We start from the raw sequence: 26,108 nt of genomic DNA, 5'->3' as shown, positions 1-26,108 counted from the left end.
GGGCGCCAAACAGGCTGCCCAGGCAGCCCGGAGGAGCAGCAGCTTCAACGCAACCCAGTCCCCAGCCCTGCGACTCCCCAGCCACTCTGGAACATGCTGCCTGTCGAGCAGTGGTCCGAGGTGACCTTCGGGGCGGTGAGAGAGTCCAGAGGTCAGAGGAGGAGGAGGAACCCGTCGGGCGGTGAGAAAGCTTTACCCCGCCCCCTGGAAGCCCACCGAGGGCACGCAGATGCCGGGCGCGGCGACTTCATTTGCGTCTCTGCAACGCCCACCCTGCAGTGCCACGCCCCCGAGCGCGAAGCCTTCTGGGAGTTCTGATCCCGGACGACCGTAAGGTAGGGCCCTACAGACTGACTGGGGAGCCAGTTGGGGAAACTCGTGAACAGCAACTGCGGTGGCGGCTCCGCCTCCTTGGGGCTGGAGCTCCCCGACGGCCAATGAGGCGGGACACGTGGGCCTCCAAAACACCCTGAGGTGCCGGCCGGGCTGCTGGGCGCGCTCTTCTTGGCCCAGCCGGCCGTCGCCGCGCCCCTTCCTGGGTCCTCCCACATCTCTGGTTACAGCCTGTAAATGTAGCATTTGCGCCCTCACCCTGCACAGCCTTGATTTTCCAAAGATAGGCCTGGACTTTTGCAAACAGGGGGCTCTCCTCCTTCATGAGTCTTTCTGTAGCCTCATACCTACAGGCTATGTTAGAAATAACACCAGTGACTTGTAGGATCCTGGAGTAAACAGAAGCTGCTTTCGGAAATCTGGTACCCTGCTCGGTCCGCAGGTGCAAACTCAAAGACCTACTTCCAAGCTGCCGTCCATGTGCTGCCCAATGAAGCTGCAACACGTGAACGTCTGTGGAAGGCTCCCACCTTTTCTCTAGTCCTTCTCTCACTGAGTGCCCTATCAAAATGGAAGAATCCCTGAATGAACCCATTTCAAGTTTGAATTGTGGTAAAACATTGCAATCCCAAGTGTTGGTTGCCTACAGCTTCCTACTGATTTTGGCTGGTGTCTGAAAAGAAGGTACCCCCAAAATAAAATAAAAATAAAAACAAGGCCCAGAAATGTCTCCTGTGTTAGCCCAGTAAATAGTTGATTTTCTTTTCTTTCCTTTTTTTTTTAGAGACAGGGTCTTGCTATATTGCCCAGACTAGATTCAAACTCCTGGGCTCAAGTGATCCTCCTGCCTCAGCCTCCCAAGGAGCTGGGACTACAGGCAGGCACCATGGTGTACTCAAATTTTTTTTTTGAGAGGGAGTTTGCTCTGTCACCCAGGCTGGACTGTAGTGATGGGATCTTGGCTCACTGCAACTCCACCTCCCGGGTTCAAAGCGATTCTCCTGCCTCAGCCGCCCCAGTAGCTGGGACTACAGGCATGTTGCCAAAAAGAGTCAAACTCTGTAAAATATTTTAAGAGATTTATTCTCTTAAATATGAGACGGCCAAATATGAGTGGCCATGTCACGTGACATGTGCCCAAGGTGATCAGAGTACAGCTTGGTTTTATATATTTTAGGGAGGTATGAGACATCAATCAAATACATTTAAGAAATACATTGGTTTGGTTCAGAAAGGCGGGACAACTCAAAGCGGGGTGGCGGGGGTGGGGGTGCTTGCAGGCTATAGGTAAATTTAAACATTTTCTGGTTGACAATTGGTTGAATTTATCCTGGAATCAAGAGAAAGGAAATGTTCAGGTTAAGATAAAGGATTGTGGAGACCAGGTTTTATTGTGTAGAGGAAGTTCTCCGATAGCAGACTTCAGAGACAGCAGGTTGTAAAATGTTTCTTATCGGACCTCAAAGGGTGTCTGGCTCTTAGTTGATTATCTCCTGGATCTGGAAAGGAAGGAAGGAAAAAAAAAGGGCAGTGGTGGGGGAGGGTGGTGGCAGGCGCGGTGGCTCACGCCTGTATTCCCAGCATTTTGGAAGATTGAGGCAGGCAGGTCGCCTGAGGTCAGGAGTTCAAGACCAGCCTGGCCAACATGGCAAAACCATGTCTCTACTAAAAATACAAAAACTAGCCGGGTGAGTTGGTGCACACCTGTAGTCCCAGCTACTCAGGAGGCTGAGGCAGGAGGATTGCTTGAACCCAGGAGGCAGAGGTTGCAGTGAGCCGTGCCACTGCACTCTAGCCTGGCGACAGAGTGAGACCCTGTCTCAAAAAAACAAAAACAAAAAAGAACAATGAAGAAAAGGGGGAAAGAGGATTCTCTGTAGATGTGGATTTTTCCCACAAGGGATGGCTTTGCAGGGCCATTTCAAGATGTGGCAGAGAAACGCGTTTTGGGGTAAAATATTTTGATTTTCTTCCTTGTTATGCCAGGGTCAGATTGGAAAGTAAGTCATGATATATAGGGTCAAATAAAACCCATGTGATGAGAATTTATGGTTTGTAGGCCATATCCCTTAGATAGGAATTTGGGCAAGATTAAAACAAAAAATCAGGGCTTAGTCCTCAGGTGTGTGCCACCACACCCAGCTAATTTTTTATTTTATTTTTTGTATTTTTAGTAGAGACAGGTTTTCACCAAGTTTGCCAGGCTGGTCTCGCACTCCTGACCTCAGGTCATCCTCCTGCCTCGGCCTCCCAAAGTGCTGGGATTATAGGCGTGAGCCACCAGGCTGGGACAGAATGAGTGTTCTGTTGAGCTGAGCAGAGGCGGTTGGCTTGGTAGACAGAAAAAGGCTGAGGAAAGTATTAGTAGAAGCTGAGAACAAAAAGCAGATTGGTCCTTTCAAAGTTATTTTCCTCCTACAGCTTTGAGAGAAGAAAAATAGCTCCAAGCATTCTGAGCTCTGTAAAGTACTCGGGACCAGAGAGACAGGAGTGTGAGACTTCAGTCATGCCTGCCTCCAGCCCTCCCCTGCCCCATACCTGGGGTCAATTGTTTAAGGTAATTTTGTTCCTGACTAGCTGCCTCACCCAGTGTCTTCCTGTTCCTGGAATTTGTGATACAAAGAATAATGTATAGCCAATCAATAGCTTATATTATTTTAATGTGAAATCTTGGTAAACAATTTAGGAACTGCCTCTTCTTTTCCTTTAAAATCTCAAGGTAGTAAGTCCCTGCATTCCCAAGTACTTGGGAGGCGGAGGCAGGAGGATTGCTGGAGCCCAGGAATTGAAGGCTGTGGTGAGCCATGATTACACCACTGCACTCCAGCCTAGGTGACAGTGAGACCCCATCTCTAAACAAAACAAAATTTTAAAACCCTACTTGTAATTGTTGCTAGTCCCAGTGAATATTCACTGGGCAGCTTGAATCTATGCTCTCGGGAAGCAATCTCAAGCTTGGCCCAAATAAACTATTTACATTAATTTTGCCTCAGCCTCTTCCTTTTAGGTAGACAGATTAAAGCAGAGGGGGCTTCCTTATCATGTTGATACCGGTGGGCCAGAGGAGGTCTCCAAATACCAGTGGGACCTTGACCCTGGCCGGTGTCCAGGCTCTTGACACCCTCTCAATAAGGAATTCAAGGATGAATGAGGAGGCTGGGCGCGGTGGCTCATGCCTATAATCCCAGCACTTTGGGAGGCCAAGGCAGGCAGATCAAGAGATAGAGACCATCCTGGCCAACATGGTGAAAACCCATCTCTTCTAAAAATACAAAAATTAGCCGGGCATGGTGGCGCATGCCTGTAATCCCAGCTACTCGGGAGGCTGAGGCAGGAGAATCGCTTGAACCCAGGAGGCAGAGGTTGCAGTGAGCCGAGATCACCCCACTGCACACTAGCCTGGCAATAGAGCGAGACTCTGTCTCAAAAAAAAAAAAAAAGAATGAGTGAGGAAATAGTGAAAACAGGGAGATTTATTGCAGAGTGAAAAGTATACACTCAAGAAAAGGGAATGTATGTGTACTCACTAGAGAGTCACACACAAGGGGGTTTGGGGGTGCTACCTTTATGGGTTTTTTTAATCAAGGGGCTGAATATTCATGAGAATTCCTGGAAAAAGGTGGAGTTTCTCGGAACTGTGGTGCCACTCATTTTTACACCAAATATGGATGTTCCCAGAACTGTCATGGCGCTGGGGGGTGTGTGTTTGGTATGTTAATGAGTGTATAATGAGGTCCCAGGTGAAACCTAGGTCACTCCAGTGCCATGTTGGGTCCAGTCAGTCTTAGCCAGCTTGGTCCACACCCTGGTTTTTTCAGGGTCTTATCAGCCCATAGCTTCTGTAGCTATTTACAGTTTCCTTTGGCTGCTCATGTGAAACTGCTGCCTAGAATATTCTATTCTCCTATGACCACCCTGTATTATTTCCGTCTCAATGCCCACTAAAACTGGCCTTTTAGTTATTGGTTAGGTTATTATCTCTGTCTCTCCTGATTTCTTGGAAGATCAGATAAACAACTTAGGTTTGGCTTGGTGGTGTGGAACTTCAGCATGAATGGCTCCATTTTAGTTTGGTCTGTTGAGCCAAGTGCAGGAGCTCAGTCTAAACCAATAGCCTCCCGTAAATTTTATCTAATAGACTGGGTTCAGTGGCTCGTGCCTGTAATCCCAGCATTTTGGGAGGTCTAGGCAGGAGGATCATTTGAAGCCAAGAGTTCAAGATCAGCCTGGGCAACAAAGCAAGAACCCCATATCTACAAGAAATAAAATAAATTAGCCAGGGCCAGGTGTGGTGGCTTATGCCTGTAATCCCAGCACTTTGGGAGGCTGAGGCGGGTGGATCACTCGAGGTCAGGAGTTCAAGACCAGCCTGGCCAACATGGTGAAACCCTGTCTCTACTAAAAATACAAAAATTAGCCGGGCGTGGTGGTGGGCACCTGTAATCCCAGCTACAGGGGAGGCTGAGGCAGGAGAATCGCTTGAACCTGGAAGGTGGAGGTTGCAGTGAGGCGAGATTGTGCCACTGTACTCCAGCCTGGGCGACAGAGTAAAACTCCATCTCATAAATAAATAAATAAGCCAGGTGCAGTGGTGTGTGCATGTAGTGCCAGCTACTCGGGAGGCTGAGGCAGAAGGATCACTTGAGTCCAGGAGTTCAAGGCTGCAGTGAGCTATGACCATGCCATGGCACTTGAGCCTGGGCAACAGAGCAAGACTCTGTCTCTAAAAAAAAAAAACAACAACAAATTATCTAACAGTAATAATGGTACTAACAGTAGTGAATTTAGGGCAAGCACACCACATGCCTCATGGCTCATCCTTTCTTGGGATTGTCACAGGACTCCAGCCTTGAACTGAGGCAGCCTCACTTCACAGGCCAGGGTTGTTACCTCTCAGCCCCCACAGACCTGGGATTTGTTTCAGCTCTGCAGGAGAGAACTGTGTGACCTTGGGCAAACTCTTCCCCTCCTGGTCTCCCTTATCTGTATCTGTACACAGCTATGATAAGTGGTGGTAAAAGTCGTTCTAGCTCTGAGTTTGTAGGATTATTGGATACCCACTGTGCATGAGGTGACTGCTTACACAAGGAGATGTTACATTAAGATATTGGACAGCCAGACGCGGTGGCTCACACCTGTAATCCCAGCACTTTGGGAGGCCAGGGCAGGTGGATGACAAGGTCAGGAGTTCAAGACCAGCCTGGCCAACATGGTGAAACCCTGTCTCTACTAAAATACAAAAATTAGCCGGGCGTGGTGGTGGGCGCCTGTAATCCCAGCTACTCAGGAGGCTGAGGCAGATAATTACTTGAACCCGGGAGGCGGAGGTTGCAGTGAGCCAAGATTGCACAACTGCACTTCAGCCTGGGCAACAGAGCGAGACTCCAACTCAAAAAAAAAAAAAAGGTATTGGACTAAGGTTGGTGTTCAAATGGACCCTATTTGGTAGTTACTCGACTGTGTGTAATATTTTAGTTGTTAAATGAGGTGGCATCTTTTCATCATTTGGCTTTTCTGCCTTTTACCCAGAGCAGGCACCAGATAATCAGCTTCTGGTGTTGCTTAGCAAAATGACAGCTCTTTCCTTAAAAAAAAAAGGGTTTTTTTGCAAGAGAAAAGACAGATTTGTATTCATGTATGTATGGGAGTTCAGGGGAAAATGTGACTCTAGCTCTTTCATTTAAAGCTCGTTAGTTCTCTTGTAGCTGGAGACATGTTTTCTCTTCTGCTCTTCGGGTTGCGAGGCTTAGGGATTCTAAGACACTAAGCCTTGCCTTTGTAATCCTGTTTTATAAGGCTATTTTCTCCTTTGAAGATGAACTCTCAATCATTTAGATACTTAAAAGCCTAGACACAGCACAATTTATTCCTATAATGTACTGACCTCAAATACCAAGTAGGTATTGCAGCGCCTACCCAGGAAACAAACCTTGGCTTGTGCACAAATGACTTACACACATGAAAGTGCCAGGATAAACCCAGGGGTTTTCAGAGAAAATATCAGAATGAGGGAAAAGGCTAGAATATAGAATGTCAGATATACTTGGGTTCGAATCCAGCATTCTCCCTTCTTGGCTCTGTGACCTTGGACAAATTAATTAAACTCTCTGAGCCTCAGGTTCCCCAGCCATAAGATGATGTAACATCTGTGATCTGGGAGAGCCAAGTTGGCATCCCTTTATCAACTAAGACAAACCTTTAGGTTACAGAAACAAAAGTAACCAACGAATCAAGGGTTCAGGGCTCAGCTGGCATGGCAATTTCCTAAATTCCTGTGGCTACAGGAAAAACCACACGCTTGCTAAACTCCCTAACAGTAGGAATTATCAGGCAAATTGTCAGACACTTCCTAAGTCTGATGTACAACCCAGACCACTACAGCCCTGATTGGACAGAGACCTGGCCTTAGAAACACTTTCCTGATAAGTAACTGCCAACCTCAAGCCAGTTTCAGCAAATTGTAGAGACTGCACACACAAACTATCTCTGTGTCCTGTAGGTCACCTTTAATGTAAAGAGCCAAATTCCATCTCAGTTTAAAGCCAAAACCCTTCCCCAAAGTGAACATGGGATGGATATTACATATATGTGTAGCCATTGTGCATGCATTTTGGCTCCCCTCATAAATATGTATAGCTTTCCTCCAAAACCTGAATATATATGACTATTGTGTAATACAGACCCAGTGAGGCACAAAAACCATCCTGCCCTTTCCCTCTTTGGAGAGAAAGCACCTTTATTACATGCCAAAACTGTCTCTTCCTGGTTTGCAAACCGATATCACAAAGCTCTCCTTTCTACTGTTAAGCCATCCTGGTGGTCTTTTGGACCATACATCTCATAGATTAGTTTTAAAGACTAAGTGAGAAACAATACAATATGAAATACATTCAGTGTATCTGAATTGAGCGAAGTAGATGGCCCATATTTACTGCTAAGTTGCTGTTATGATTGTTATTTTCTTCCTCTTGTTGTCATCCACTTGTGTATTTTTCAAAGTACTTTCACTCATTCCATCACTTCTTTTTCTGTCACTCTTTTATCCTAGATTAAGACATGCTCAAACCATGACTAGCTTCAAAATGTATTTGTGTGTTAGACTGTTAGCCCTCTCTAATCTCTCTTTGATGTTTTGCTAATGCATCCTGTGCATGCTCTGTGCTTATTCTTACATTTCCCATCCACTCATTCTCTTCTGCTGCTTCTTCTTCTTCTTCTTTTTTTTTTTTTTTTTTGAGACAGAGTTTCGGTCTTGTCACCCAGGCTGGAGTGCAGTGGCACGATCTCGGCTCACTGCAACCTCAGTCTCCCGGGTTCAGGTGATTCTTGTGACTCAGCCTCCCAAGTAGCTGAGATTACAGGTGCACACCATCATGCCTGGCTAATTTTTGTATTTTTAGTAGAGACAAGGTTTCACCATGTTGGCCAGGCTGGTCTCGAACTCCTGACCTCAGGTGATCCACCCACCTCAGCCTCCCAAAGTGCTGGGATTACAGGCATGAGCCACCACTCCTGGCTCACTCATTCTCTTCTGGACCTCACAGCTGATTGCTCCTGTCTTCATCACACCAAACCCATGACCGGTTCTAAGGCTCCTGTCAGTGGATATTTGTCAGGCTAAACTCTTAAAAACATGGGGTACATGTTCCCAGGACCTCCTGAGGGCTGTATCACAGGCAAAAAAAAAATATATATATATATATATATTTTAAAAATAGAGTTTATTTTATGCGGATAAAAAACTCATCAGTGTCTGCCTGCAGCATCTTATCAGACTCCTGAGACTGGATTTCAGATCTTCCAAAATTTGGGAAGATTGCTTGACAGGCCAGCAGAGAGTAGGGCAGAGAGGAAAAACTTAGCAGTTGTTTTATGGCTTTCAGGGCTCAGTGACTTCATCTCAGGATACCAGCAGTAGCCTCTCCCTAGTCCTTCAACCCAGAGCTCTGACATGAATTCTGGATGAAGGTTATGGAGCAGGGGAGGAAGGGAGGAGATGAATATTTCTGGAAACAGTAGAGATTCTCAATGAGCAATCAAAGTAGCCTCCTATCAGAGGAGATGCACTGATAAGAACAAGACAGCCCTTTATGCCATTTTCTGGAGCAATTATGTTTACCGGGCACTCTGGCTTAGCCCGGAGAACAATGATTCTCCCCCAGGGATCCCCAGACCCCAGTTTGAGTATCAGTGTTCTTGCAGCTAGGCCAGAGGACCTTTCTGCAAGGGGCCTGTGAGGTCAAAGCTATTTTCATAGTATACCATGATATTCTTTGTCTTTTTAACTGTGCTAACATTTGCACAGTTAAAAACAATAGTGGGTAAAATGGTAAAATTGATAAAATGGCAAAATAAATTAAATGATATGTAAATGGTGGGCTATATAGCAAGAATCAAGGCTGTGGCTTCAAACAGTACGAATAATCATAGTCTCTACTACCGTGTACTTACAGCCCCTTTAAAACAAAACAAAACAAAAAAAACCACACCAATTTGGCTTAAGCATGTTCTTGATGAGGCCAGGGGTGGTGGCTCACACCTGTAATCCCAGCACTTTGGGAGGCCGAGGTGGGCAGATCACCTGAGGTCAGGAGTTCGAGACCAGCCTGGACAACATGGAGAAAACACGTCTCTAATAAAAATACAAAAATTAGCCGGGCATGGTGGTGCATGCCTGTAATCCCAGCTACTATGGAGGCTGAGGCACTAGAATTGCTTGAACCCAGGAGGGGGAGATGGCAGTGAGCCAAGATTGCGCCACTGCACTCCAGCCTGGGCAACAAGAGTGAGGCTCTGTCTCAAATAAAAAATAAAAAAAAAAAGTTTTTGATGGAGCAATAAAAATGATTGATTTCATTAAATCTTAATCTTTGAGTACATATCTTTCTAATATTCTGTGTGACAAAATAGGAAGAATGCAGAAAGCACTTCTGCTGCAAATCCAAGTACAATGGTTATCTTAAAGAAAACAGTCATCTGGTTCAGCTGTGAGCTGAATCAGCAGGCTTTTTCACAAAATACTGCGTTAGTCTGTTTGTGTTTCTATAAAGGAATGCCTGAGGCTGGGTAAGTTATGAAGAAAAAAGGTTTATTTGGCTCAGTTCTGCGGGCTATACAAGAAACATGAGAACCAGTCAGTTATCTTTCAATTGTTCTGTCTCCCTGTCCTTGCCTGTATTAGGCCATTCTTGCATTACTATAAAGAAATACCTGAGACTGGGTAATTTATAAGAAAAGAGGTTCTTCCAGCTTTACAAGCGTGGCACCAGCATCTGCTTGGCTTCTGGGGAGGCCTCAGGGAGCTTTTACTCATGGTAGAAGGTGAAGCAGGAGAAGGCACTTAACGTGAGGAAAGCAGGAGCAAGAATGAGTGCAGCAAGAGGTGCCACAGACTTCACAAACCAGATCTCCCGAGACCTCACTCGCCAGTGTGAGAACAGCACCGAGACATGAGGGATCTGCCCCAGTGACCTAAATACCTTCCACCAGGTCCCACCTCCAACATGGGGATTACAGTTCAACATGAGATGTGGCGGGGATGTATATTCAAACTATATCACCACCTTACAAGGAAAGTAACTTTATTTAATTTAATTTTTTTTTTTTTTTGAGATGGAGTTTCGCTCTTTTGCCCAGGCTGGAGCGAAATGTCATGACCTCGGCTCACTGCAACCTCTGCCCCTTAGGTTCAACCGATTCTCCTGCCTCAGCCTCCCGAATAACAGGGATTATAGGTGCTGCCACCACACCCGGCTAATTTTGTATTTTTAGAAGAGATGGGGTTTTGCCATGTTGGCCAGGCTGGTCTCAAACTCCTGATCTCAGGTGTTCCACCCGACTTCACCTCCCAAAGTGTTAGGATTACAGGCACGAGCCACTGCACCTGGCCACAAGAAAAGTAACTTTAAAATGACCAATCTGCTTTTTGTTCTTTGTTTCTGATTTATTCAGCCCTTTCTGTTTATAAAGACAATCCCCTTTGCTCAACTCATTGGAATACTTATTCTATTTTATGGAATGAACTGTTGCCCAATTCTACAATCACAATAAAGCCAACTGAGATCTTTAACTAAATTCATTATGAGTTTGTCTTTTGACAATATGCAAAGAATTTTAAAAATATTTTTGGTTATTTCTTGTCTTCTGCTAGCTTTGGCATTTGTTTGCTCTTGGTTCTCTGGTTCTTTTAGTTGTGATGTTAAGGGGTCGATTTGATGTGGGCATTTAGTGCTATAAATTTCCCTCTTAACACAGCTTTAGCTGCATCCCAGGGATTCTGGTACATTGTCTCTTTGTTCTCATTGGTTTCAAAGAACTTCTTGATTTCTATCTTAATTTCATTATTTACCCAAGAATCATTCAGGAGCAGGTTGTTCAATTTCCATGTAGTTGTGTGGTTTTGAGTGAGTTTCTTAATCTTGAGTTCTAATTTGATTGTGCTGTGGTCTGAGAGACTGTTTGTTATGATTTCAGTTATTTTGCATTTGCTGAGGAGTGATTTACTTCCAATTATGTGATCAATTTTAGAGTAAGTGCCATATGGCACCAAGGAGAATGTATATTCTGTTGTTTTTGGGTGGAGAGTTCTGTAGATATCTATCAGGTCCACTTGATCCAGAGCTGAGTTCATGTCCTGAATACCTTTGTTAATTTTCTGTCTTGATGATCTATCTAATATTGATAGTTGGGTGTTAAAGTCTCCCAATATTATTGTGTGGGAGTCTAAGTCTCTTTGTAGGTCTCTAAGAACTTGTTTTATGAATCTGAGTGCTCCTGTATGAATTAGTAGATGGTCCTAAGCACAGTTGTAAAAGAGGTAAACTTGATCTTCAAATTCTCCACATCTTTTTGGAACCTTTTTGTCCTACTAGGATCCCTTTCCTGATGTCATCTCACCCTCACTCTCTAGATATTTAGTCCCCTATTGGCTGCACACTGTCCTTTTTAACCACTGCTGTGGTCTGAATGTATCCCCCAAATTCCTATATTAAAAATGTAATTCCCAATGCAACAATCTTAGGAATTGGAATGTTTAGGGAGGTCATGAGGGCTCTTCCCTCATTAATAGATTCATTCCATTATAAAAGGGCTTGATTGAAGGGAGTTTGAGCTCTTTTGGCCTTCAACCTTCCGCCATGTAAGGACATAGTGTTTAAGGTGCCATCTTGGGAGCAGAGATCTGATCTTCATCAGACAGCCAACCCTGGTGGCACTTTGATCTTGAACTTCCCAGCTATATTAGTCCATTTTTACGCTACTGATAAAGGTATAACCTAGACTGGGCAATTTACAAAAGAAAGAGGTTTAAGGGACTTACAGTTCCCAGTGGCTGGGGAAGCCTCACAGTCATGGCAGAAGGCAAGGAGAAGCAAGTCACGTCTTACGTGGATGGCAGTAGACAAATAGAGACAGCTCGTGCAGGGGAACTCCTCTTTTTAAAACCATCAGATCTCATGAGACTTATTCACTATCATGAGAACAGCATGGGAAAGACTTGCCCCCATGATTCAGTTACCTCCTACAGGGTCCCTCCCACAACACATGGGAATTCAAGATGAGATTTGGGTGGGGGCACAGCCAAACCATATCACCAGCCTCCTGTTAGAAATAAATTTCTGTTCTTTATAAATTACCTAGTCTGTGATATTTTGTTATAGCAACACAAGTGGGCTAAGACAACTACTAAAATCTTCCCCTAAATAGATATCTATTTCTCTAGAAAACCAACAAAGCATGACATTAAGACTGCGGGGCCAGGTGTGGTGGCTCACTCCTGTAATTCCACCACTTTGGGAGGCTGAGGCAGGAGGATGGCTTGAGGCCAGGAGTTCAAGACAAGTCTGGTCAACATAGCAAGAGCTTGTCTCTAAAAAAGAAAAATTAAAAAAAAAATTAGTTAGATGTGGTGGTGTACACCTGTAGTTCCAGGTACTTGGGAAGCCAAGGCAAGGGTGAATTGAGCTCAGGAGGTCAAGGCTTTAGTTAGCCATGATTGAGCCATTGCACTCCAGCCTGGACAACAGAGCTAGATCCTGTCTTAAAAAAAAAAAAAGAAGAAGAAGAAGTGGGGATTTCAGGTACTTAGGAGACTAGAAGGAGAAAACAGGTAGCCTTATGACATCCATCCAAGGTCACACAGAGATTCATCTACTGGCCTGGATAAATTATTACTGTGTGGTGACCAAATATATCAGACAGGATCTATCAGGTAAATAGAAGCAACCTCAAATATTCAGGACAGAGGGATTTTAATTCACGGATTTTTTTTTTTTTTTTTTTTTTTTTGAGACAGAGTCTTGCTCTGTCACCCAGGCCGGAGTGCAGTGGTGCCATCTTGGTTCACTGCAACCTCCACCTCCCAGGCTCAAGTGCCCCTTCCACCTCAGCCTCTCAAGCAGCTGGGACCACAGGTGTGAGCCACTGTGCCCAGCTAATTTTTGTATTTTTTTGTAGAGACAGGGTTTTTCCATGTTGCCCAGGGTGGTCTCAAACTCCTGAGCTCAAGTGATTTGCCCACCTTGGCCTCCCAAAGTGCTGGGATTAGAAGTGTGAGCCACCACACCCAGCCAGGGGTACTTTTTTTACACTAGTGATGAAGGAATTGGGAAGCCAAACTGGATAGTGAGGTGAATCAGAGATCAGCCAGAGCAGGAAGGCAGCCAACATTAAGGACACAAGGAAAGAGGCAGCATTGCCAGGGCCTGGAAACAGGTGTTGGAGTGACACCCAAAATAGTCTCATTTTAAGGTTTTTGTAAAAAACAAAAACAAAAACAAATGACCCTGCTGTATTGACATACAGTTGACACACAACAAAGTGCACATATCTAAAGTATAAAACTTGATAAATGTTGATGTATGTGTACATCTGTGGAAACATTACCATATTCAAGACAGTGAACAAGTCTATCATCTCCAATGGTTTCCTCATAACCCTGTGTAATCCCTTTCCCCTACGCCACCAGTCCTTAAGCAACAATGATCTACTTTATACCACTGTCGATTCCTTGGTTTTGTTTTATATTTTATCTTATTTTATTTTATTTTATATTTAATTTTATTGAGATGGAATCTTGCTCTGTCACCCAGGCTGGAGTGCAGTGGCGCGATCTCGGCTCACTGCAACCTCCACCTCCGGGTTCAAGTGATTCTCCTTCCTCAGCCTCTCCTTCCTCAGCCTCCCGAGTAACTGGAATTACAGGTGCCCACCACCACACCCAGCTAATTTTTGTATTTTTAGTAGAGACAGGGTTTTGCCATGTTGGCCAGGCTGGTCTCAAACTCCTGACCTTCAGTGATCTGCCCACCTCGGCCTCCCAAAGTGCTAGGATTACAGACGTGAGCCACCACGCACAGCCAAATTATATATATATATATTCCTTCGTACCATAGGTATTCTACTTTTGTCTAGCTTCTTGCATTCAGAATAATTATTTTCAGATTCATCTATGTTGTTAGTATCAGTGGTCCCTTTTTATTGTTCCATAATACTATGGCTTTTGTGTGGCTATACCACAATTTGTTTATTCATTCACCTACTGTTGGTCATTTGAGTTGTTTCCAGTTTGGGGCTATTACAAATACTTTTCTGAACATCCGTGTACAAGTTTTTTTATAATTATATGCTTTCTTTTATCTTAGGGAAATATTTAGGCATGGAATGCCTGGATTATATGGTAGACGTATGTTTAACATTTTAAGAAATTGTCTAATGGTTTTCTAAAGGGGCTTTGTCACTTTACAGTCTCACAAGCAGAATAGGAGAGTCCCAGTTGCTCCAATATTTACCCGCAACTGGTATTGTCATCTGTTTCTTTTTTGAGACAGGATTTCGCTTTGTCATCCAGGCTGGAGTGCAGTGCTACAATCATAGTTCACTGTAACCTCAAACTCCTGGGCTCAGTGATGCTCACACCTTGGCCTCCCAAAGTATTGGGATTACTTGTCATCTTTTTAAATCTCTGCCATCTAAAGAGTCTGCAGTGGCATCTTGTCGTGGCTTTAATTTGCATGTATGGAACAACCGATGACGTTGAACGTCTATTTGTGTGCCTCTTTGCCACCCATATATCTTTCTGGTGAATTGCCTGCCTAGATCTTTAGCCTAGTTTTAATTGTGCTGTTTGTTTTCTTATTGTCAAGTTTTGCGAGATATTTATTTATGATGGATACAAATCCTTTATCAGGTAGATGCTTTGCAAAACACTTCCCCAGCCTGTGGCTTGTCTTTCTGTTCTTTCAGCAGTGTCTTTTGTAGAGCAGAAGTTTTAATTTTGATGAAGTCCAAGTTTTCCTTTGATGTTATTATTTTATGGATTCCACTTTTGGTGTTGTACCTAAGAAATGCCTAACCCAATGTCACCAAGGGTTTTCTCCTTTGCTTCTTCTAGAAGTTTTATAGTTTTAGGATTTATTAGATCTAGAATCAATTTTGAGTTAATTTTTGTATATTGTGAAGTATTCAAATTCTTTTTTTATTCCTAATCAATATCCAGTTATTCCAGCAACATCTGTTGTAAAGGCCATCTTATCTCCGCTGCCTTGCCTTGTGCCCTTACCAAAAACCTATTGTCGATTTATGTGTGGATCTACTTCTTAAAATTATTTGTGGGCTGGTTGCAGTGGCTCATGCCTGTAATCCCAGCATTTTGGGAAGTTGAGGTCGGAGAATTGCTTGAGCCCAGGAGTTCAAGACTCTGTCTTCTTTTTTTAAGGAAAAAAAAAAAAATATATATATATATATATATATATATATATATATATATATATATATAATTTGTGTACAGACAGAGTCTTGCTATGTTGCCATGTTGTCTAGACTGCTCTCAAACTCCTGGCCTCAAGTGATCTCCTGCCTTGGCCTCCCAAAGTGCTGGGATTACAGGCATGAACCACTACACCTGGCCCAGATCTATTTCTGACATCTCTACTCTCTTTCATTGATCCATATGTCAATTTTTGTTTGTTTGTTTTATCATCTGATATGGTTTGGATCTGTGTCCCCACCCAAATCTCATGTCAAGTAGTAATCCCAATGTAGGGGGTGAGGCCTGGTGGGAGTGATTGGATCATAGGGGCGGATTTCCCTCTTGGTGCTGTTCTGGTAGTCAGTGAGTTCTTCTGAGATCTGGTTGTTGAAAAGTGTGTCACGTCCCCCACATGTTCCTTCTCCAGCCCTGGTTCATGCCTGTAATCCCAGCACTTTGGGAGGCCAAGGCAGGAGGATCACTTGAGGCCGGGAGTTTGAGACCAGCCTGGACAACATAGCAAGACTCTGTCTCTACACAAATGATTTATATTTATTTATTTATTTATTTTTACTTAAAAAAAATAAGACGGGGTCTTGAACTCCTGGGCTCAAGCGCTTTTCCTACCTCAGCTTCCCAAAGTACTGGGATTACAGGCATGAGCCACCACAACCAGCCCACAGATACTTTTTAAAAAGAAGTAGATCCAGCTCCCCTTTTGCCTTCTGCCACGGTTGTTTCCTGAGGCCTCCCCAGAAGCCCAGCAGATGCCAGCATTGTGTTTCCTATACAGCCTGTGGAACCATGAGCCAAGTGAACCTCTTTTCTTTATAAATTACCCAGTCTTGGCCAGGTTTAGTGGCTCACACCCGCAATCCCAGCACTTCGGGAGGCCAAGGTGGGCAGATCACTTGAGGTCAGGAGTTCGAGACCAGCCTGGACAACATAGCAAGACTGTCTCTACAAAAAATTAGCTGGGTGTGGTGACATGCACCTGTAATTCCAGTTACTCAGGAGGCTGAGGCAGGAGAATCACTTGAACCCAGGAGGTGGAGGTTGCAGTGAGCCAAGATTGCACCACTGCCCATCTCAAAAAAATAAAAAATAAAAAAATAAATTCCCCAGTCTTGATAGTATTTATAATATTTAACTTAATTACTATAGTTAAAGGAATTAACAACAGTTTTCATTTTATAGCAATGCGAGAATGAACTAATATATTATCCCAGATATATGTCTATCTTACTGCTAATATGAAGCTATTTGGTCTGTCATAGCCTTGTCTTGAAATCAGGTGGTGTCAGCCCTCCACCTTTGTCCTTTGGCAGAGTTGTTTGCCCACTCTATAAACTCTGCATTGCCACCCCACTTTTTAAATAGCTTCTCAATTTCCACAAAAAAAACTAGCTGGGATTTTGATTATAATTACTTTGAATAGATAGATCAACTTGGAGGAAACTGACATCTTAACAGTATTGAGTCTTCTAACCCATGAACAAGGTATACTTCACCATTTATTCATATCTTCTTTAATATAGCTCAGCAATGTTTTTAGTTACCAGCATACAGGTCTTTCACATCCTCAGATTAATCCTTAAGTATTTCATCATCTTTTAGAATTCTATTGTAAATTGCAGTTCTTAATTTCCATTTCTGATTGTTTGTTGCTGGTAAACAGAAATATAATTCATTTGAGTATGTTGATTTTGTGCTCTGCAAACTTGCTAAACTCACTTATTAGTTCTAATAGCTCTTTTGTAGAATCTATCACATTTTCTACATAGATATCATGACATCTATGAATAACAGTTTTAATTTCTTTCCAATCTGATGCTTTTTATTTCTTTTTCTTGGCTTGATTCCACTGGCAAGAACCTCTAGTGGAATACTGAATAGAATTGGTGAAAGCAGACATCCTTGTATTGTTCCTGATCTTAGGAGGAAAATATTCATTTTTCACCACTGAGTATAATGTTAGATGTAGTTTTTTGGATTTTCTATATCGGTTTGAGGAAATTCCCTTTTATTCCAAGTTTACTGAGACTATCAGGAATTGGTGTTGGATTTGGTCAAAAGTTTTTCTGCATGTATTGAGGTGATCACATAGGTTTTCTTTTCTTTTTTTTTTTTTTTTCTTTCTCTCTCTCTCTCTCTTTGAGACAGGGTCTTTCTCTGTCACTCATGCTGGAATGCAGTGGCACAATCAGGGCTTGATGCAGCCTCAACCTCCCAGGCTCAAGTGATCCTCCCACCTCAGCCTCCCAAGTAGCTGGGACCACAGGCACGTGCCACCACACCTGGCTAATTTTATCTTTTGTAGAAACAAGGTCTCACTATGTTGCCCAGGATGATCTCAAACTCCTAGGCTTAAGCAGTCCTCCAGCCTTGGCTTCCCAAAGTTCTAGCATTACAGGCATGAACCACTGCACCCAACCAATTTTTAAATTTTTTATATTTTGTAGAGACAGAGTTGCTCTCACTATGTTGCCCAGGCTGGTCTTGAACTCCTGGCCTCAAGCAATCCTCCCACCTTGGCCTCCCAAAGTGCTGAGATTATAGGAATGAGCCACCGTGGCTGCTTGGTTTACTTTACTTCATGAATCTTGCGTCTGATTTCTTAGATTTGTAGGTGCATAGTTTTAATCAAGTTTCGAAAACTTGTCTGTTCTTCCTCCAAATACATTTTTCAGTTGGCCTCCCTCCTTTGGAGACTCTTTTTATCTATATGCTAAGCAGTTCTAAGTTGTCCCACAGTTAACTAGGGCTCTTATCATCCTTTGTTATTCTTATTTTTCTCACAGTATGTCATTTGGTTTAGTGTCCACTGCTATGTCTTCAAATTCACTAACCTTTTTTCTGCAATGTTTAATCTGCCTTTAATTCCATCCAGTGTATTTGTCTTCTCATAATTTGTCATTTCTTCTCTAGAACTTTGATTTAGGTATTTTAAAAATACATCCCATATTTCTACTTTAACTTCTTGAACACATGAAATGCAATTTTGATAGCATCTAAACATAATTCTAAATGTAACAGATATAACGCTAACATCGGTGTCAGTTCTGGGACAGTTACGATTGATTACTCTCTCATTATGGGTCATATTTTTCTGCCTCTTCGCATGCCTGGAAATCTTTGGTTGACTGCCAGACATTGTGACTTTATCTTGCTGGGTGCTGGATATTTTTATATTCCTATAAATCTTCTTGGGCTTTGTTTTTTGAAAACAGTTGGATCTTCTCGTGTCTTGCTTTTAAGATTTGTTAGGTGGGTGTGGAGCAGTGCTCTGACAGAAGCTAATGACTCCCTACCACTGAGCTGAGACCTTTTTGAGCATGCTACTCAATGCCCTGTGAATTATGAGTTTTTCCAGTCAGCCTGGTGGGGACAGGCACTGTGTCCTTTGTCCTCTGTGTACACTGGGCACCTCTAATCTTTTCTGATAGTTCCGTCCTTGGCCTTGTGTAGATTCTCTCCACACTTGTGATGATTAGCACTCCACTGAGTACTGAAGGAAACCCTCCACGGATCTTTGTGCAGCCCTTTCCTGTCTGGTGTTCTGACCTATGAACACTAACTGCTTCGGTCTCCCTAAACTCTTAGCTCTATTTCTTCAATGCAGGAAGTTGGCCAGATTTGGCCTCAGTTCTTCTTTCCTGCATCTTGGCCTGGAAGCTTTCTCAAGGCAGTAACCTGGGTCAGAGAGCTCATCTCTCTCTCTTTTTTTTTTTTTGTCTCTCAGGGATCATTTTTCACCTTTGCTTAATGTAGAGTGTCTGGCCAGGCGCGGTGGCTCATGCCTGTAAATCCAGCACTTTGGGAGCCCGAGGTGGGCGGATCACCTGAGGTCAGGAGTCCGAGACCAGCCTGGCCAACATGGTGAAACCCCATCACTACTAAAAATACAAAAATTAGCCGGGCATGGTGGCACGCACCAGTAGTCCCAGCTACTCAGGACGCTGATGCAGGAGGCAGGAGAATTGCTTGAACTCAGGAGACGGAGGTTGCAGTGAGCCGAGATTGTACCACTGCGCTCCAGCCTGGGCGACAGAGTGAGACTCCATCGCCAAAAAAAAAAAAAAAAAAAAAAAAAAAGGTAGAGTGTCTTGAAAACTACATTTTCACAGATCTTCCCTGTTTTTTGGGTTGTTTCAGACTAGGCAGTACCTCCAGTTCCTGTTATCTCATCTTGGCTTGAAGCAGAAACTAAGGGTTTTATTTATTTTATTTTATTTTATTTTATTTTAGACGGAGTCTCGCTCTGTCACCCACGCTGAAGTGCAGTGGCACGATCTTGGCTCACTGAGACCTCCGCCTCCCAGGTTCAATTGATTCCCCTGCCTCAGCCTCTCCAGTAGCTGAGATTACAGGCGCCTGCCACCACGCCCATCTATTTTTTCTGTTTTTACTAGAGATGGGTTTCACCAAATTGGCCAGGCTGGTCTCAAACTCCTGACCTCAGGTGATCCACCCACCTCAGCCTCCCAAACTGCTGGGATTACAGGCATGGGCCACCGCACCCAGCCCATTTTATTTCATTTTTGTAGAGACGAGGTCTGACTATGTTGCTCAGGCTGGTCTCAAACTTGTGGGCTCAAGCGATCCTCCAGCCTTGGCCTCCCAAAGTTCTGGGATCATAGGTGTGAGTCACCATGCCCAGCCACAATATTTTTCAAACCCTAAAATGAGACATTTGGGCTAAGATGTTTTGGCTTATTTATTTATAAAAAGGGACCTACTCAGACACAGGCTACTGTTGATATACATTTCATAACTGACTCTAATGAAAAATAAAGAGGAAAAGCATAATCGGAGTATACTCTTGATTGGGCATTGTGGCTCATGCCTGTAATTCTGGCACTTTGGGAGGCAGATGCTGGAGGATCACTTGAGCCCAGAAATTCGAGACCAGCCTGGGCAACACAGCGAGACCTAGTCTCTACAAAAGATTAAAAAATTATTCATTTGTGGTGGTGTACACCTGTAGTGCCAGCTACTCGGGAGGCTGAAGCAGGAGGATCACTTGAGCCCAAGAGTTTGAGACCAGCCTGGGCAACATAGTGAGACACTGCATTGCAGCCTGGGTGACAGAGTGAGACCCTGTCTCAAATAAAAAGAAAAAATCCAATCCCAATAAGTAATATAAAATATTGGGAATCCAGTCAAAATTAAGTTCTATACCTCCAAAAAGTCATAAAACTTTCATCATATAACTCATAATATTTGCCACCATCAGCATCACAAGGAAGCCTCTGGCTGGCATTTAAGGTCTTCAGTCGGGCTTTTCCACCTCTTTCCAACCTTATGTCCCGTAGAAATCTTTACTTCAGCCAAGTGTTATTTAGCTATTGTTCGATTTCTCATTGTATAACCATTCACATTATTCTCTTGTCTTCATAATCTTTGTTCTCTCACCCCAGCCCCAATCCAGTCTTTTCTTTTCTTTTTTTTTTTTTTTTTTTGACAGAGTTTCACTCTTGTTGCCAAGGCTGGAGTGCAGTGGCGCTATCTCAGCTCACTGCAACCTCTGCCTCCCGGGTTCAAGTGATTCTCCTGCCTCAGCCTCCCCAGCAGCTGGGATTACAGGCAGGCGCCACCACACCTGGCTAATTTTGTATTTTTAGTAGGGAAAGGGTTTCTCCATGTTGGTCAGGCTGGTCTCGAACTCCTGACCTCAGGTGATCCATCCACCTCGGCCTCCCAGAGTGCTTGGATTACAGGCGTGAGCCACCGCACGCGGCTTCTATCCAGTCATTCTTACAACACTTTTACCTCTTGTTAGTCTTGTGAACTTTACAACTCTAAAAAATCTTTCTCTTATGTTTCTATTTCTTTTAAGCTTTATAGTACTCACTTTCTGTATCAATCATTTGACAATCCATGATCCAGCTATGTATTTTTCTTTTACTATCTGTGTATGTCTTCCCAAGAATATGTAAATTTTTGAGGTAAGGAATATGCCTTTTTAAAACAAATTTTTAGAGACAGAGTCTTGCTATGTTGTCCAGGCTGGTCTTGAACTCCTGAGCCAAGTGATCTGCCTGCCTCAGCCTCCCAAAGTGCTGGGATTACAGGTGTGAGCCACTGTGCCCAGCCTATAGCTAGCTTTATAGTAAGTCTTGAAGCAAGGTATTGTCAATCCTCCAAATTTGCTATTCTTCTTCAATATTGAATTGGCTCTACTAGGTCTTTTGACCCTTCACATACATTTTAACATCAGTTTGTTGATATCCACAAAGTAACTTGCTGGGACTTTGACTGAAGTTGCATTAAATCTATAGATCCAGGTGGGAAGAGCTGTCACCTTGATGATATTGAGTCTCCTTACCCATGAGCATGAAATATCTTTTCATTTATTTAGTTCTTCTTTGAGTTCTTTCATCTTTTCTTTTATTGTTTTCCTTATACAGATTGCAGAGGCCAAAGCAACTTCATTTGGATCCTCATCTGCCATTTTGGCTTCTGATTAACCCCTGTTCCAGGAAGCCGTCTAAGATTTCCAGTTTATCCATTGTTTTTTGTATAAGAGCCGGTACTTATCATAAAATTGTTATCATACATCGGCCGGGTGCGGTGGCTCATGCCTGTAATCCCAGCACTTTGGGGGGCCGAGGCAGGTGGATCACCTGAGGTCAGGAGTTCGAGACCAGCCTCAACATGGAGAGACCCCGTCTCTACTAAAAATACAAAATTAGCTGGGCATGGTGGTGCATGCCTGTAATCCCAGCTACTTGGGAGGCTGAGGCAGGAGAACTGCTTGAACCTGGGAGGTGGAGTTTCGGTGAGCCGAGATTGCACCATTGCACTCCAGCCTGGGCAACAAGAGCGAAACTCTGTCTCAAAAAAAAACCAAAAAAGCAAAAAAAAAATTGTTATCATATTTCAGCTATCCTTGATGTTATCATACTTCAATTGTCCTACACATCCCTTCTGAACCACCACTTCTCTTTGGTATGTAAGTGCTGGGTCTAAGGGATAAGGTTGCAGGGATCCACCATCTTGTCTCACTGCCACCCAAGACACAGTCATGGTTTCTGTTCAGAAGTCCCTATTAACTATTTCTTTCTAAGAAACATGTAACCACCCAAAGGGTTCATCTTGCCCACTGCCTAGACAGAGCCGATTCATCAAGACAGGGGAATTGGCCAGGCACGGTGGCTCACACCTGTAATCCTAGAACTTTGGGAGGTGCAGGCGGGCAGATTGCCTGAGCTCAGGAGTTCAAGACCAGCCTGGACAACATGGTGAAACCCCCTCTCTACTAAAATACAAAAAATCAGCCAGGTTTGGTGGTGTGTGCCTGTAGTCCCAACTACTCAGGAGGCTGAGGCATGAGAATTGCTTGAACCCGGGAGGCAGAGGTTGCGGTGAGCCAAGATCATGCCACTGCACTCCAGCCTGGGTGACAAAGCAAAACTCTGTCTCCAAAAAAAAGGCAGGGGAATTGCAGTAGAGAAAGAGTAATTCACACAGAGCTGGCTGTGTGGGAGACCAGAATTTTGTTATTTCTCAAATCAGTCTCCCCCAGCATTTGGGGAACAGAGTTTTTAAGGATGACTTGGTGGGTAGGGGGAGGCCAGTGAGCCAGGAGTGCTGATCAGTCGGAGATGAAATCGTAAGGACTCAAAGCTGTCTTCTTGCACTGAGTCAGTTCCTGAGTGGGAGGTCACAAGATCAGATGAGCCAGTTTATTGATCAGGGTGGTGCCAGCTGATCCATCAAGTACAGGGTCGGAAAAATATCCCAAGCACACTGATCTTAGGAGCAGTTTAGGGAGTGTCAGAAGCTTGTAGCCTCCAGCTGCATGACTCCTAAACCATAATTTATAATCTTGTGGCTAATATTACTCCTACAAAGGCAATCTAGTCCCCAGGCAAGAAGGAGGTCTTTGTTTAAACTGTAAACTATAAACTAAGTTTCTTTCAAAGTTAGTTCAGCCTACACCCAGGAATAAACAAGGACAGCTTGGAGGTTAGAAGCAAGATGGAGTCGGTTAACTTAGACGTCTTTCACTGTCTCAGTCATAATTTTGCAAAGGCAGTTTCAATCCGAGTTTGTCAGCCTCTTTCTTCAGCCTCTCAGCTTCCTTGGACTTTAGGGGTAGGTTTGCATAGTACCCCCCAAGAAACATAGATCTTGTACATATTTTGTTAGATTTATACCTAAGTATTGCATTTTTAGAGGAGCTAATATAAATGGTACTGTGTTTTTAATTTCAAATTCTACTTTTTCATTGCTGGCATATGAAAAAGTGATTGGCTTTTATATATTAATGTTGGATTCTGCAACCTTGCTGTAATTGTTTATTCGTTTCAGGAGGTTTTTTTGCTGTTGTCATTGAATATTTCAGATTTTCTACATAGACCATCATGTTATCTGCAAAGACAGTGTTAATTTTTCCTTCCCAATCAATATATTTTATTTCCTTTTTTTGTCTTATTGCCTTAGCTTGGACTTCCAGTATGATGTTGAAAAGGAGTGGCAAGAGAAGACATCCTTGACTTGTTATTGATCGTATCAGAAAACTTCTAGTTTCTCACTATTAATGGATGTTGGCTGTAGGTTTTATTAAGATTTTTTTTTTTTTTTGAGATGGAGTTTTGCTCTTGTCGCTCAGACTGCAGTGCAGTGGCACTATCTCGGCTCACTGCAACCTCTGCCTCCCGGGTTCAAGCCATTCTCCTGCCTCAGCCTCCCAAGTAGCTGGGATTACAGGAGCCTGCCACCATGCCCAGCTAATTTTTTTGTATTTTTAGTAGAGACGGGGTTTCTTCATGTTGAACAGGCTGGTCTCGAACTCCTGACCTCAGGTGATCTGCCCGCCTTGGCCTCCCAAAGTGCTGGGATTACAGGCATGAGCCACCGGGCCCAGTCGTAGATGTTCTTTATGAAGTTGAGGAAAGTTTTGCTCTATTCCTACCTTGCTAAGAGTGGTTTGTTGTTTTTTTAATTTTTATTTATTTATTTATTTTTTTGAGATGGAGTCTCGCTCTGTCTCTCCCAGGCTTTAGTGCAGTGGTGCGATCTCGGCTCACTGCAGCCTCTGACTCCTGGGTTCAAGCAATTCTATTGTCTCAGCTTCCTGAGTAGCTGGGACTACAGGTGTGTGCCATCACACCTGGCTAATTTTGTATTTTTAGTAGAGAAGGGGTCTCACCATGTTGGCCAGGCTGGTCTCAAACTCCTGACCTCAGGTGGTCCACCAGCCTGGGCCTCCCAAAGTCCTGGGATTACAGATATGAGCCACCATGCCCAGCCCCATTTTTTTCTTTTTTATCATGAAAGGCTGTTGGATTTTGTCAAATGCTTTTTCTGTATCTATTGATATGATTACTGATGTTTCATATTTAACCTCATGTTGCAATAGGTTACATTAATTGATTTTTGGGTGTTAAATCAGTCTTGCATATCTGGGCTAAATCTGCTCAGTCATGGTGTATAATTCTTTATAAACATTGTTAAATTCAATTTGCTAATATTTTGTTGAGTATTTTTGAATCTATGTTCACAGAGATATTGGTTTGTAGTTTCTCTTCTTGTAACACTTTTGTCTGGTTTTGGTATTAAGCTAATGCTGGCATCATAGAATGAGTTAGGTTCCCTCCACTGCTATCTTCTGGAAGAGAGAATTGGTATAATTTTCTTCATTAAATGTTTGGTAAAACTCACCAGTAAATCCATCTGGGCCTGGTGCTTTCTGTTTTGGAAGGTTATTAATTATTGATTCAATTTCTTTAATTAATAGATAATAGGCTTATTCAAATTGTTTCTCCTTATGTGAATTTTGATATAGTATTTATTTAAAGGAATTGGCTCATTTCATCTAGGTTATTAAATTTATGGGCATAGAGTTGTTCATAATATTCCTTTATTACGTTTTTAATGCCCATGGGATCATTGTGATGTCTCTTCTTACTTTTTTTTTTTTTTTTTTTTTTGAGACAGAGTCGCTCTCTGTTACCCAGGCTGGAGTGCAGTGGTGCGATCTCGGCTCACTGCAAGCTCCGCCAACCGGGTTCATGCCATTCTCCTGCCTCAGCCTCCCGATTAGCTGGGACTACAGGCGCTTGCCACCACACCTGGCTAATTTTTTGTATTTTTAGTAGAGATGGGGTTTCACCATGTTAGCCAGCATGGTCTCGATCTCCTGACCTTGTGATCGCCCGCCTTGGCTTCCCAAAGTGCTGGGATTACAGGCGTGAGCCACCATGCCCAGCCTTCTTTTTTGAGACAGAGTCTCCCTCTGTTGCCCAGGCTGGAGTGCAGTGGTGCCATCTTGGCTCACTGCAACCTCCGCCTCCCTGGTTCAAGCGATTCTCCTGCCTCAGCCTCCTGAGTAGCTGGGATTATAGGCATGCTTCACCATGCCCAGCCAATCTTTGTATTTTTAGTAGAGACGGGGTTTCACCATGCTAGCCAGGCTGGTCTTGAACTCCTGACCTCAAATGAATCACCTGCCTTGGCCTCCCGAATTGCTGGGATTACAGGCATGAGCCACTGTGCCCAGCTCCTTCTTACATTTCTGATATTAGTAATTTATGTCTTCTTTCTTTTTCTAGTTTAGCTTTTCTAGACACTTATTGATTTTACTGATCTTTTTAAAGAACCAGCTTTCGGTTTTGTTGATTTTTTTCTATTGATTTTCTGTTTCCAGTTTTATTGTCTTGGGCTCTAATTTTTATTCTTTCTTCTCTTCTCCTTTCTTTGGATTTAATTTGTTCTCCTTTTTCTGTTTTCCTAAAGTGGAAGCATAGACTATTGATTTAAAATCTTACTTATTTTCTAATATATACATTCAAACTATAAATTTCCTTCTAAGTACTGCTTTTGCTGAATCCCACAAATTTTGATAAGTTGTACTTTCATTTTCATTTAGTTCAAAGTATTTTTAAAATTTATCTTTTGATTTCTTCCTTGATCCATGTGTTACTCAGAAGTATGTTGTTTGATCTACAAGTACAATATTTTGAGATTTTCCAGATATCTTTTTATTATTGGTTTCTAGTTTAATTCCACTGTGGTCTAAGAG

At 43.2% G+C, this 26,108-nt stretch overlaps 1 protein-coding gene across 3 annotated transcripts in view; it reads left to right on the top strand.

The window, feature by feature from the left end:
• The first annotated feature begins 309 nt into the window (after nt 1-309).
• The window catches only part of EDARADD (EDAR associated death domain), a 137,560-nt gene continuing 111,761 nt past the window's right edge, over nt 310-26,108 (top strand). Inside the window, exons 1-2 of one of the 3 annotated variants that reach the window (XM_063790380.1) lie at nt 776-1,017; nt 2,755-2,890. The gene's annotated coding sequence lies outside the window, so the exon portion shown is untranslated. Of the gene's footprint in view, nt 336-775; nt 1,018-2,754; nt 2,891-23,053; nt 23,180-26,108 lie in introns of those variants that run through there. The other 2 variants (XM_063790385.1, XM_054660605.2) reach the window with 2 other exon arrangements.

This window comes from Pan troglodytes, chromosome 1 (assembly GCF_028858775.2).
Source record: "Pan troglodytes isolate AG18354 chromosome 1, NHGRI_mPanTro3-v2.0_pri, whole genome shotgun sequence".
NCBI classification, from domain to species: domain Eukaryota; kingdom Metazoa; phylum Chordata; class Mammalia; order Primates; family Hominidae; genus Pan; species Pan troglodytes.
The sequence above is the reverse complement of the archived record's forward strand: the minus strand, read 5'-3'. Positions and strand labels throughout refer to the sequence as shown.